This window comes from Gambusia affinis, linkage group LG22, assembly GCF_019740435.1.
Source record: "Gambusia affinis linkage group LG22, SWU_Gaff_1.0, whole genome shotgun sequence".
In the NCBI taxonomy this organism is placed as follows: domain Eukaryota; kingdom Metazoa; phylum Chordata; class Actinopteri; order Cyprinodontiformes; family Poeciliidae; genus Gambusia; species Gambusia affinis.
Genome location: NC_057889.1, coordinates 7,198,960 through 7,211,472, shown reverse-complemented (window position 1 = coordinate 7,211,472; position 12,513 = coordinate 7,198,960). Strand labels below are relative to the sequence as shown.

Below are 12,513 nucleotides of genomic sequence, written 5' to 3'. Positions count from 1 at the left end.
CATCACTGTGGCTCTGTGAGCCATGAGTGTGTGATTCATTTGCCTGCGACTGCTAGGGTGACACTACATGCTCTTAAACCTCAGAGGACAGTCATCCAGTAATAGCAAGTCTTCAATCATCATGACTGCGCTCACCACAGTGAGTTCTGACCCGTCGGACACGGAGCAAGAAACTCTGAAGTTATCGTCCATGTGTGCTTCTGAATCTTTGTGTGTAGTAGATCGGTTCTAAAACACAATGCAAGAGAGTCACTTGAAATGTCTCCGCCATCAGATCTATATAGGCAAGGAAAAAGAATGATGCTACTGTTTCAGTCAGCTCATTTCAACCATTAAACCATGGTCATCAGGGCCAAAGAAATTGGCAAAACTTTGACCCTAGGAAGAAAATTGATTAAAAATAAAATAAAATAATAATAAAAAAAGGTAATAGCAAAATAATAAATGAGTTTGAAATGTTGGCCATTGGTTGCTTTTTATTTAAAACCAATTCTCCAATTCTCAATGCCAACTAAATAAATAAATAAGTAAATAAAAAAATTAAAAAAAAGAGTGACTTGCATTTCATCCACAATTATGAGATAAGCTTTGAAACAATGAAGCATTAAAATAAAATAAGTTATACGGTTTTGTTGCATCAACTCTCAGTATCAATTCTCCTCTAGCATGTTGTTTACACACTGTTGGAAGGAATAAGTGGAAGCCCCTTTATAATTCCATTCATGAAATGTCCATCTTACAAAGAGTAATAGTAAACCATTTCCTATAATCATGATGATAACAGTGCATTCCACCAAAACACATCCATTAGGCTGCTGATCCATGCACAAGGGGGTCTAACTGCACAATGTTGTCTTTATGTAACAAAAGCACAGATTAACACATACAATCCTTTGAAGTATCTGTATTCAATCAAACATGCTCCTTCACATATAATGTTTTTTTTCTATAATCATTTGAAGGAAAACATTATAAATGCTGTTTCTTCTTTTTGAGCACTCTCTTCAGCCCTGGTTAGGTTACTGAAAAGACAGCTCCAACCCCAGACAAAAAGGCCACACCCACTTCTTCCTCACATCCTGTTGGTCTCAGACTTGTCCAGTTAAAATGTGGAGTATTATTTTATTTTTTAAAGGGGCATTGTGAGGGCAAAAAAATAAAAGAATAAATGCAGTTTATTGGCTTAGCAAAGCACTGTGCCACAGGGAGCTGAAATGTACTCAGCTCTGTTTGCTCAGTGTGGTTCAATTCAGCACATTTGGGAACATTTGCAGAACTGCCCCTCAAGGTGTGGAAAGATTTCTGAAATACTAGCAGTTTGGTGGAAGACTGGTTGGCACTGCTGCCCCACAGCAAAAATATCAAAGGTTCAATTCTTGCTGGAGGCCTTCCTGTACAGTTTCCATGTTTTCCACAGATTGCACATAACTACAAAATAAAACTCTAAACACTTCTTTTCTTGAGTTCTCATCTGTGGTTCTGCTCTGAAAATGTGCTGGTTAAGATGTGGAACTTTTAGATACATTTATCTAGCAAAAGAACAATTGTTAGTCATCTTCATATAGTCTATTGACAACAAAGCTGTAATTATTACCACAATATGTGAAAAGGCTTGAAACATTTTGCCCAGACAAAAAACATTTTTATATGAACCAGTAAAAGAAATACTAGCTAGAAATGAAGACTTTGTGTCATAAAGGGACATTTTAACAACAGTGCAGGTGATGGGAACTTTACAAATCCTAATTAAAAAATAAAATAAAATCAATAATTGAGAATTCAAGACCAATTGGCATGAGACTTATTTTAACATGAGTTTTTCTAAGTTTAAGCTATTTAAAAAAAAATATCTAGAAATTCTTTCCCATCAGTTGACCCCAAAAAGAAAAACATTTAAAAAAACATTAGAATTCCCCAAATCAAATGAGATTTTTTTTGTTAGGCCCAGTAGTTAGTTTGTGGCCTAGATTATTTAAATATGGGAAATTAAGATACAAATTTGCTTGAAAACATCAAGCTTTGTTGAGTTTACTTCTCTCTGCACATAGTACGCATTTAAAGTGCAGCAATGATACTTTGGTCTTTAAACTGTAAAACATGTTAGTTTCAAAATCGTCAATTATTTCACAAATTTTCTTATTTCTTTTACTAAATTACCAGACTATGTAAACACTGAGACCTAAACTGGGAGAGCCCACAATTATCTTACAATAAAACTATTCTAAATTATAATAATATATCATCAGGCACTGATATGCCATTATTAAGAAACCATTGCTAATAACATGCTTGGCCTTTCATCAAAGCTGTTATTACTAAGAGCTTTGTCTGCTTCTCAACAAATAGGGAAGCTGCAGAGAGTCGAATAGCTGCAGCTCAATTATCTGTGACTCCGACCAGCTGTGTTCCGCCAACTGGGTGCAGAATTGCTCTGCTGATATTTAGGAAATCAGACTACTTAAATGTTTATTCTATTGATTTATATATTGATTCAAAGTTTGTCTGTCCAACCCATCTCCTCGGATGACTAAAGTCATATTTTTCAAATTAAATGAATTATTTTTTGCAATTTATTTTCTAGCACAGTTTTTTTTTTTTTTTTTTTGGTTGTTGTTGCTTGCTTGAAATGAGCATAATAAAAAAGTCAAAGAAGATCAAGACATAAACAAATATCACATCAAAGACTGTGAAAAAGACAAAAATTTTCTATACCCTGAAACATCAAATTAACATTTTAAGAAGTCGAAAGAAAAGTTAAGTCTGAGCTATTCTGGCAGATCCACAGCCCCTTCCCCTCCAGTCCTAAATCGGACCACGGCAGGTGGGCTTCGTTTTAGAAGAACTTAGGCTGCAATCTGAGTGGTAGTTTAATGTCCTGAGTGAATGGAGTAGTCCTGACTTTTTTTTTTTTTTTTATCATGCTGGGCCAAAAAGTGCTATAAATCTAATCACTGAAATCTTTTGAAATATTTTTTATTTTCTGCTTAAGTCAGCTGTTCTCAGAATCCTTCCAAGCTACTTGCATCCAATTTCCATCAGTAGAAGCACTTGGGGAGCTTATTGGGAATCCACTTTGCATGACTGTAGATCATGTGCTATATACAAAAGATGAGTCAACATAAAATGTTCTACTTCATTAAACAGTTTGAAGCTTTAGCTTTTAATACTTGACCTTCATGATTTTAGTTATTTTTACATTCAAAGTGACCAAATTGTGATTAAACATATCTGGAAAAAATCAGCAATATTAGCACCAACAGACTATGAGTTAGTGTAACTTTTAAAGTGTGCCATCTCAATCTTAAAATCCATGAGCAAAGTCTTGATCAGTGGTCTACCAACCCTCACCCTTGGTGCTCATTATTTTGCATACTTTAAATGTTTATCTGATGCAACGCACCTGTGCTAAACATGTGGGTTATTAATAGCTTTCTGAGAAACTTGACATCATGCTGAGGAGTTGATGCAATCATTTGTGTCAGGTGTGCAGGAAAAGGAACATCTGAAACAGTGATTTCAAAAAACATGCAGAACAAATACCATTTCAGTAAAAAAAATTAAATAAAATTGAAAAAAATCCAGTTTCCCAAATACCACAATACAAGACATTTTAAAGCAATGTTGCAACACGACAGGGAAAGAGATAAATACTTATTCACCAACAATTAGTTGAAAGTTAGAAAAGAAAGTTAGGAAAAACTTAGGAAAAAAGTTAAAGTTGGAAAAATTAATAGTTCAGCCAATGTTGGACTTACACTAAATCTGATCTCAAAATCCAATACGAGTACCCTTTATATAAAACTTATTGATAGCTGCAATTGAAAAAAATTGAATTTCTATTTCATTTACCATTAATCCTTTTGATTTGCCTCTCAAACATCTCACTTGAAGATGCAGGTAGACATCTGTTTACTTTATCAACAAAGTGTCATCTTCTTGCATCATACTGCAAGAAGATTTAAAACACGGAATGTAACACAGGAAATGTAAATTATATGGTGTTCTTTTGTCCAATCCTTTAGAAAGACTGATTTATGAGGGTAACTGCAGAGATCTTAGTTAAGTAGAGTGCATGCGTTTGACAAAATGCTCAGAGTCATTTCCTACCTTAATTTGGATCGTATTGTTGCAAGAAATCAGCCCTATAGAATAAGATTTCACAGAAGAGTTGAGTGGGACTTAAAGACACTGAGCTAATAAAACCCTAACTGCTTCCATTTCTTTTTTTGTTACGATAAAGAGGATCAAGACAGACATCTATAATCTTGTCTGAATTGCACAAAACTTCACAATTTCTAATTCAAATTGCTCCCTTCTTGCTTTGATGTGGGGAAGCTATCATGGGGCAGTTTTCACTTGTTACTTTCACGTCAGCAGAGGTCTGATTGCACCCGTCAAGGACTACAATCATTGCTCCCATTTCCTTTTCTCATTTTCATGACTCAGTCAGAATTAATTCAGCTGCCCTTTACAAGATTAGACTTCAACCAGGAAGCACAGCACCCAACCATCTTTATATAATATACAGTAATTTATATTTTGACAGATTTACACCCACACAAGAAACTTTCAGGCAGAAATCTCCAAGTATTAAGAGAACATCCATAGCCAAAACTATTGATCACTCTTTGTAGGTTTTTATGTGGATAGCCCATTCAGGGTTTTGCAGTCCTCGAGATTGGTTAAAAATATGAGGCATTAGTTTACATTTAAAGAGCTAATTACCTCCAGGATTATACTCTAGCTAAATAGACCGATGCATGGCTTCCTGGCCCATCTTTACATCTGATTGCTCAAACCTTAAATATAGCAAAAAAAAAAAAAAAATGTTTTACAAAATGTGATTATTTTGTACTTTAGGAATAGCTATTTCCACATCAGAAAAATTTATTCACCACTGCAATGAGAACTTGATTAGCAAGTTCTCATCATTTATCAGGAAGTAAACTGAAAATATTGATGTGATGCGACTGTACAAGTGTATGACTCAAACATTCTGAGCAATATTGATTCGTAACTTGAATTCACACGTCATAAATTACATTTTTGCTCACATTAATTATGTTAATATGGCTAAACAATCAAAACAGCTGCCTTCATTCATGAAATTTACTTTTTAAGCCGTTAGCAAACTGAGTTTCTTTTACAGTAAATTGTAAAACAGTAAATTGGTAAATTGAAACTATATTGTAACATCAAGTTTTAACATATGAAAATGCCCTTGTATTTGTTATAGTAGCCAACAAACATCAAAACTTATTCCCACAATCAGCAGGTTTGTTCAAGGTATCAGATGAACTATGGAACAACTTTGCATAATTCAGTTTTGATGATGAGGATATGAGCTTTTGATTTATATCAGGTTGAAAGTGATGGTCTCCAAAAACAGATTAATCAAGAAACTAGAAAATTCCTGAAGAAATTTAACTGGGGCCTGCCAAAGTATGCCCATCGGTTTGGACCCAGCGTTCAGATGCTAAAAATTAGCATCAATGCTAAGCTTAGCTCAAAAATTCCAAAGAAGCATGTGGAGAATCACAAGAATGTTGACTAACATGGACTTGCAACATTCAGCATGATAAACCTAAGTGAATCAGCTAAAATTAGCCAAAATGCTAATGTTATGCGGTTAGTAGCATGTGGGGCATCAATAGCATGTTGTCTATACTTGACTTACACCATTCAGTATACTAAACATGTCAGAAATAAGTCAGAAAAATAGCTAACAGCTTATGTAAGCTAAAAGGCTAATGCTAACCTGAGAGAAACAGATAATGCAGAATGATATTATTGCACCGCCCACGGCTGTGCACTGACCTGAAGGGGATATTTAGGCTTTTAGTTTGAAAAGAAACATAAGCTTCATATTAAATGGCCACAGTAATACAATGTCGAACAGTGGTTTGTTTAAACCAGTCACATAAAGCCCCAAATGGTTATTTACTGGCCTAAACAGCCGGTAGTTCTAAATGGAAGGTCAGCCCTCTGTTTTAACTGAGTGTTAGTTAGAACTACAGTTATGGCGTTTATGTAGTCCTATTTATTAGCATTAGGTCAAAGGCTAATGCTAATGAACTGCCCTAACCTGAGAGAAGAATATAATGCATTCTTTTGTTTTTTTTTCTTGATTTGCTCCGCTGTTCCATGTACATGATTAAAAGTATTAGGAAAGTTCATGAATACATGATAATCCACGTCTGTAGGGGTGCAGGTCTCTGCAATGGGTAATAATTTACCTGCTTTTATTATTAAGTCTCTGAGTATATTACTGACATATAAAACGGTTTGCTGCCATTTTCAATTTTTCATCTGACATAAGTTATTGTATACCAATTTAAGGAATCCAAGTGACATTTATTGCAAATGTATAACAAAAAAAAAAAACTAGCTTATTAGTTAGTGACACTTGAATATGCACTCCACCTCTTTAATATAGGCTTAGTTGTTAATTAATGTCTTGTTTGTTAAATTATCTTTTTCATAGTTACATCTAAAAGTTATTTTAAGACAGATGCAGTGTAATGGTCACAGTTTGTTCACACCATCAAGAGCTTGGCGGAGATTCCTGTGATGCATACGGAGTACTGTGAGACATCAGTGTAACTTAATCAATTTGCAGCAGCCCTAAAAAATACATTGTAGCCTTTGATGGTAATTGTTCCAGCTGTTTTCAAAATACAGTACTTAAAGTTTGAAAGGTTTCTCAATTTACAGCTTGCATTCATTCTGAAAGGGAGCAGTTTAAGTTCGTCACAAACAAAAACTACTACTAAAAAAAAAAAAAAAAAAAAAAAAAAAAAAACAGCAGCTATGAATATTTTTATGCATGAGACTCAGACTGACCTGTGACTGTAGGGTTCTCCTCCCATCCAAAAATATGAAAAGTTGTACGTGAGTATTTGATAGAAAACGCTACCACGATAAAGAAAGACGAACTGTGGAGTTAAAGACATTGCTTGCTAAATATGAGAATGCTAAGATGCTGATGTGTGCATTTACTTCAGAGCGCTACTGTGGCAAAGCTCAGCCTTTGCAGAACTGCTTGTTAGCACAACTCTCCACTAACATGACAATGAAAACTGGGACGATGTAGAACATTTCAGCTATAAGTTATGTAAACAGCTAAACTTTTTTTTTTTGTTGACTTTTGAATCTACGAGATCCCAATTATTTCCAACCACATGAAACCTGAGTAAAGTGCACAGTAAGAGAAGTATGCTCAGGAGGAAAACAGGCAAACAGCAATCCTGTCCTGCAGTTATGTGAAACTGAGCTAATACAAAGGTACATTCACACAATTTGTGAAAAAGTATCAATATTCTTACCATTTTTGCTTCCCCTCCCCCTAACCGAACCTACGCACATATTTTCCTAAGAAAATATGACAACACCGATTTCGATCTTGAGTGCAACACAACAATAGCATTTGATTAATATATTTCACTGTAAGAACAGAAAAAACGATGTGTAATGGGGTAAATCTGGCAGCTCAGTGGTAAAGCAGGTAGACCCTATGCTGTACCTACACTCAACCCAGCTTTCCTGGGTTCAATTCCCAGGCCCTGGGCCATTTACCACATCTCTTACCCTGCTCTATTTAACCTCTTGTCCACCTACTAATTTAAAAAGGCCACCCCTGCCAAGAAAAGTGTAATAAAAATTTGTAATGGGGGAAATATACTCTCATAGTACTGCATCTATATCAAGTCAGCTGTAAATAATAAGGCTAATTCCAGCCATCTAGCTGTCAATACATTAAAGACTCATCTTGTCACTTAATATCTTTAATCCTCTTTAGTTTTCATGACCATTTTCATTACACTCATTCAACTCAGTTCAGTTCATGTCACTTGATTTGCGAAATGCCTTGTAAAAGACTCCACACTATTGTGCAAATATATGGTTACCTTGTTGTTTCCATTGATTGATCAAAACATCCACCCCCCCCCCCCCCAAAATGGATATACCAGTAAGTAAATGCAAAAGATCCTCACCTTATCCCCCAAATGTGCCTTCTAGATGGCATTCCTAACTCTACCATTAAAGAAAACAACCCTGACTCCCCTTCTTCTCAGCTACCACTCCTAAATCCAGATTCTCCTCCGGATTTAGGAGAATCCAGAGATTCTCCTAAATCCAGATCTCTTAATGTGTAGACTGTGTAGTACACACAAAGAGCCTCGGAAGGTTCAAAACTGTACTTCAGAGAACCTAAACACAGACCCACACCAGCACCACTATCAGATCAGTTCTGCTTGTTTTGAGCTCATTAAGGAATTCGCTGTTTTAGGGCTACGTAACGATTATGCAAATGAGCTGCTGCAGGCCAAGCCCTCCTAACTCTGTTTACGTTAGTGCTTCAGACCCGTGAAAATGGTCTACAAGTACACTCTAACCTTACAGCTTTGACCCCAAAGCACAATAAGTCAGCACAAAAACAGATTTTTTTTAAGCAATTGCGACCCTTTTCCATTATATATTTGTGAGGCTAAAAAAGAAGCACTTCTCTTAACATGGGATTAAAAAAAGTCCTGGTAATGTCCAGATGTCTGACATGTTTTCATAAGCACCGCATCTTCTCATTGTAGACGATTTACTACATTTCAGACAGTAAACGGGTAATTTATGCTAACTGTCATGTTCTTGCCAAACAACACAAAACACATAACTTTAATATGTAGCCTACTTACATCGCTGTCATCTGCTGATTTCTGGTGAACAGTAGGAACAGAGCTTTCCTTTGGTCCAAGTATTTTTGGTAAATCCCGCCGTGTTCTGTTGGTAGTTTTCAGAGGACTCCTTCCAAAACTGATTAGCGCAAACTTGTTTGGCAACATCCCTGGGACATAGCAAGCAAAAACGAAATAAAGCCGCGCAACTCTGTTCTTTGTGACTGGGAGAAAATACGTGGCACAAGTTATGTATTACAACCCATAACAACATATTTTCCTTCTCTAACAGCCACTGCAGCTGTAGCTGAACGTTTTGAATGAAGTGGTGGTGCTCATCTTGGGTTGCCAGGTGAGGGGCCGGGCTTGATTTGAGGTTGCTTGGCAACAAATTGTGACACCAACAGTTTTTGAACAGGCTGCGTTTCAGACATCAGCGGAACATTTACTTGTTCCCCAAAATTACCTGGGTGTTTTTCTTTTTGCCCTTGGACTTTTTCTGGAAGCAGGAGATGCAAAAAGTGAAATTTTGCATATTAGTGGACCTTTAATTCTGGTTAAGGAATGGCTACTCAATAGTTTGTTTACACCCAGGAAATAAAAGTTGGAAGAGATTAAATCAAAACCATTAATTTAAAGAATTGGTACAACTATGTTCATGTGTAAGCCAGAGCTCGAATCAAGAAATATTAGGCTGAAGGGGGAAGACATCTTGAAGTTTCACCTGCCAAACACAGACAGTGCAGCTTTAACTCTCATGCCCAGGAGGTTTCAAAACCATTTGCACCTTGAAACACGTGACTAAGACACTTCATGAGCTCATTAGGAAGTATCTTGTAAGTGACAACAGCCCAAACTTTTCACAGGATGGGTGACTTGACACACACTTTGTCAAAAGCAAAGCGTGTGTTGATTACCAGAATGATAAAAACCTGGAAAACCCATCATTAGAACTGAGGAAGCCTTTTGAATGAGAAATTAAGCTTAAAGACTCCAACTGCCTTGTTTTAAAGGCACTTATAGTACTGAATAAAATTAATGGCAGCATTTGACATATAAATGTCACCTGTGTATATTTCAAATTAGAGTAAAAGGGCATAAAATTAAATGGACAAAATTGCTATGAATCAATCTGAAGTACACTAGCAATGCCAAAGCATCACAAATATTTGTTTTGAACTGTTGGAAGTAAACTTGTGGTATGACCTACACACATTTGAGCTTAAGATCACACACTGATGACCTAATATAACTGAACACGGTACCTCCAAAAAGGTTTAAAATGTGAGACAGACCTTGGTGTTATGTTGGATGACATTCCCCTCCAAATTCTTATTATTCAATCGTTAACACTGACCTTAACTAATGGAAGTAAGGGCTGTAATCATTTAGATGTCCTGTTTCTCTTATGAGTCATGGTTTGGCCGTCCCCTCCTGTGAAAGTTCACCACTATTCCATGTTTCCCCAATTTGTGGCTAATGACTCTTAATGTGATATGCTGAAGTTCCCAAAGGCTTTCAGACGTAATAGATTTTGTTTCCCCATCTGTTTTTGCATTTCCTGAGATTGGGGCATGAGGTAACACTTTCTGAGATCATTTAACCTACTTTGTGCTTTTCTACTTGAGGGATTCTTCATTCGACAGGACTGGTAGTAATCATAATACTGAACTCAGCTGTGGTTAATTTGTTAAGTTCATGTATTGTAGTTCAGACAAACTCTTAAAGGGAAAATTCCTCTACACTACTGCATAGTGTAAAAAAAATTGAAAACAAAAAAACTGAAGAAAACCTTCAGTTAGGCAGTTAAATGTAACTTTACAACTTTTGCTCTAAAATGTTCTCAACTTGCAATTTTATTCTTTGACGTAACTGTAAGTGGTAGAAAAAAAATCATTGTAACAAGTGACTTTAGAAGAGGAACTACAGTATAAGTTGCATTGACTTCAAACATGACATTACAACAACTTTTAATGGCACATACTGAAACTAGTTCTTGCCACGAAAGTGTATTCTCTGCAGATGTTGTACAGAATCTATTAGAATTGGACAAAAAATACTATAGAGGAAATAAACTACATTTAACGTACCGTCAGTGCTCCATGGTGAGCAAAGTCTAAAACATAGTCAGCTGTCATTTCTGGGCATCTGTAACAATTATTGATTTAAAACAAACAATTGGAAACAGGTGGAAAAGTTGAACATTATGACACGTGTATGTAAGGAAAGGTTCCTGTTTTAAGCCACGACTCTGTGTAGGAGGCTCACAAATAGCCTCTGTGCTCTTAATAAGCAACACTTTAATTAGACTAGAAACACAAAGAAAGAAATCTGCCTGTTGAAAACCTGAGTGTTATCTATCAGAAGCGCTGCCCAATTAACAGAATAATTAACTGAACTAACGTCTCTCTTAAATGACTATAACAGGCCGCTGTGACAGCGACGAGTGTATTTTAATTAAAGTGCCCTCCAGTTACTGGGTGCATTTATAAAGCCCACAAGGGATGCTTTTCCAGTGAAAAGATATGTTCGTTGCAGCATGTGCATTGTGAACACTTTGTCAATGTGGACTAAATTGGTTGCATATTGTTTGTCAAAGCTAAGTGGGAAAAAAAAAAGAGAGAGAGAGAAACATGCAAAAAACACCTAACTATTATTCTTCCTTGCGTACACTAAAAAGCTAATCTTCTCTGCCAGCTCTGTGACTTTCCTTATGGGCATCCAATGAAGCATGCAGATCAGTCGAAATTAAAGAGGGATCTGTAATGAAACTCCCCACAAAGCCCTCAAGAGTAACAAAATAACAAGACAGCCCATAAATAAGACACACTGAACAAGATCACAAACGATCGAGACGTGCAGGAAGTAGGAAATGGGATAATAAACGAGAGAAAGAAGTCTTCCTGGTATTTTATTGATGGGTCTACATTGAGTCTCCATGGAGAGAAATGTTTCAGAGTGTGACGCAGAAGTGTCATGTAGCTGTCACATGTTATATTTAAATTAAGGAATGGAATGTCTCTATTAAAGGCACTCGGTTTGAAATGCAAATCAATGACATCTTTAGGAGCCCTGGCTTTGAGATGATGGAAGACTGAGTTCACTTTCTTAACTGCATGATTTATAAGACAAACTAGTGACAGTATTTGAAGTTGGCAGGTAAAGCCTAATTCTTTGATGCTTAAATGACAGATGTTTTTGATGCGCGTGTCCTCTTTTTTTGAATGAAAATATCAAACGATTACCTTCAATTTTTGCTCTTCAAAAATCGATGGACACCTTTGAGAAAGTTTCTAAATATAAATAGCTGATTCTACAGATGGGTAGAAGCCAGTTACTCCTCAATCCAGTAAAAATGTCCTCTGTGAAACAGACTGAGGACGGAGAAAGGTAAGTATATCGCAATGGCTGAGGTCACTGACGTAGATTAAAAGCTCCACAATTTTATGTTCCTCATGTGTATGAGACTGACCCAGAGACACTGAATGGTCTGGACATCGCTGGACTGTGGCTGACATGCCTCTTCTGTGTTGTAAGGAGATCTCAGATGACATCTGTGGAGTTGCAGACTGGGGGCTGTGGTCCTAGTATTTAAGAAAGGAAGAATGTGTTCCAATAATTGGTTGACAACACTATTGTTCCCTGAGAAAGTTTATTCTTGGGTGTTGAAGAAGAGACTCCAACAGATTGCTGAATTTCTAATCGAGGACATTACCACCTGGATTCCCTCTTGCCTATCATGCCTATCGGTGCACACTAGACCAATTTGTAGGCAAGTGTGAAGTGGCTAGGATGAAGTCAGTTCCTCCAAGTCTGTTGTCATGGTTTACAACTGGATTGCTTT

General features: G+C 36.5%; 1 protein-coding gene across 1 annotated transcript in view; it reads right to left on the bottom strand.

Moving 5' to 3' along the window:
* Nucleotides 1-9,039, bottom strand: part of gphnb (gephyrin b) — a 160,192-nt gene extending 151,153 nt beyond the window's left edge. Inside the window, exon 1 of the mRNA XM_044107236.1 lies at nucleotides 8,691-9,039. The gene's annotated coding sequence lies outside the window, so the exon portion shown is untranslated. The remainder of the gene's footprint in view (nucleotides 1-8,690) is intronic.
* Nucleotides 9,040-12,513: the final 3,474 nt, after the last annotated feature.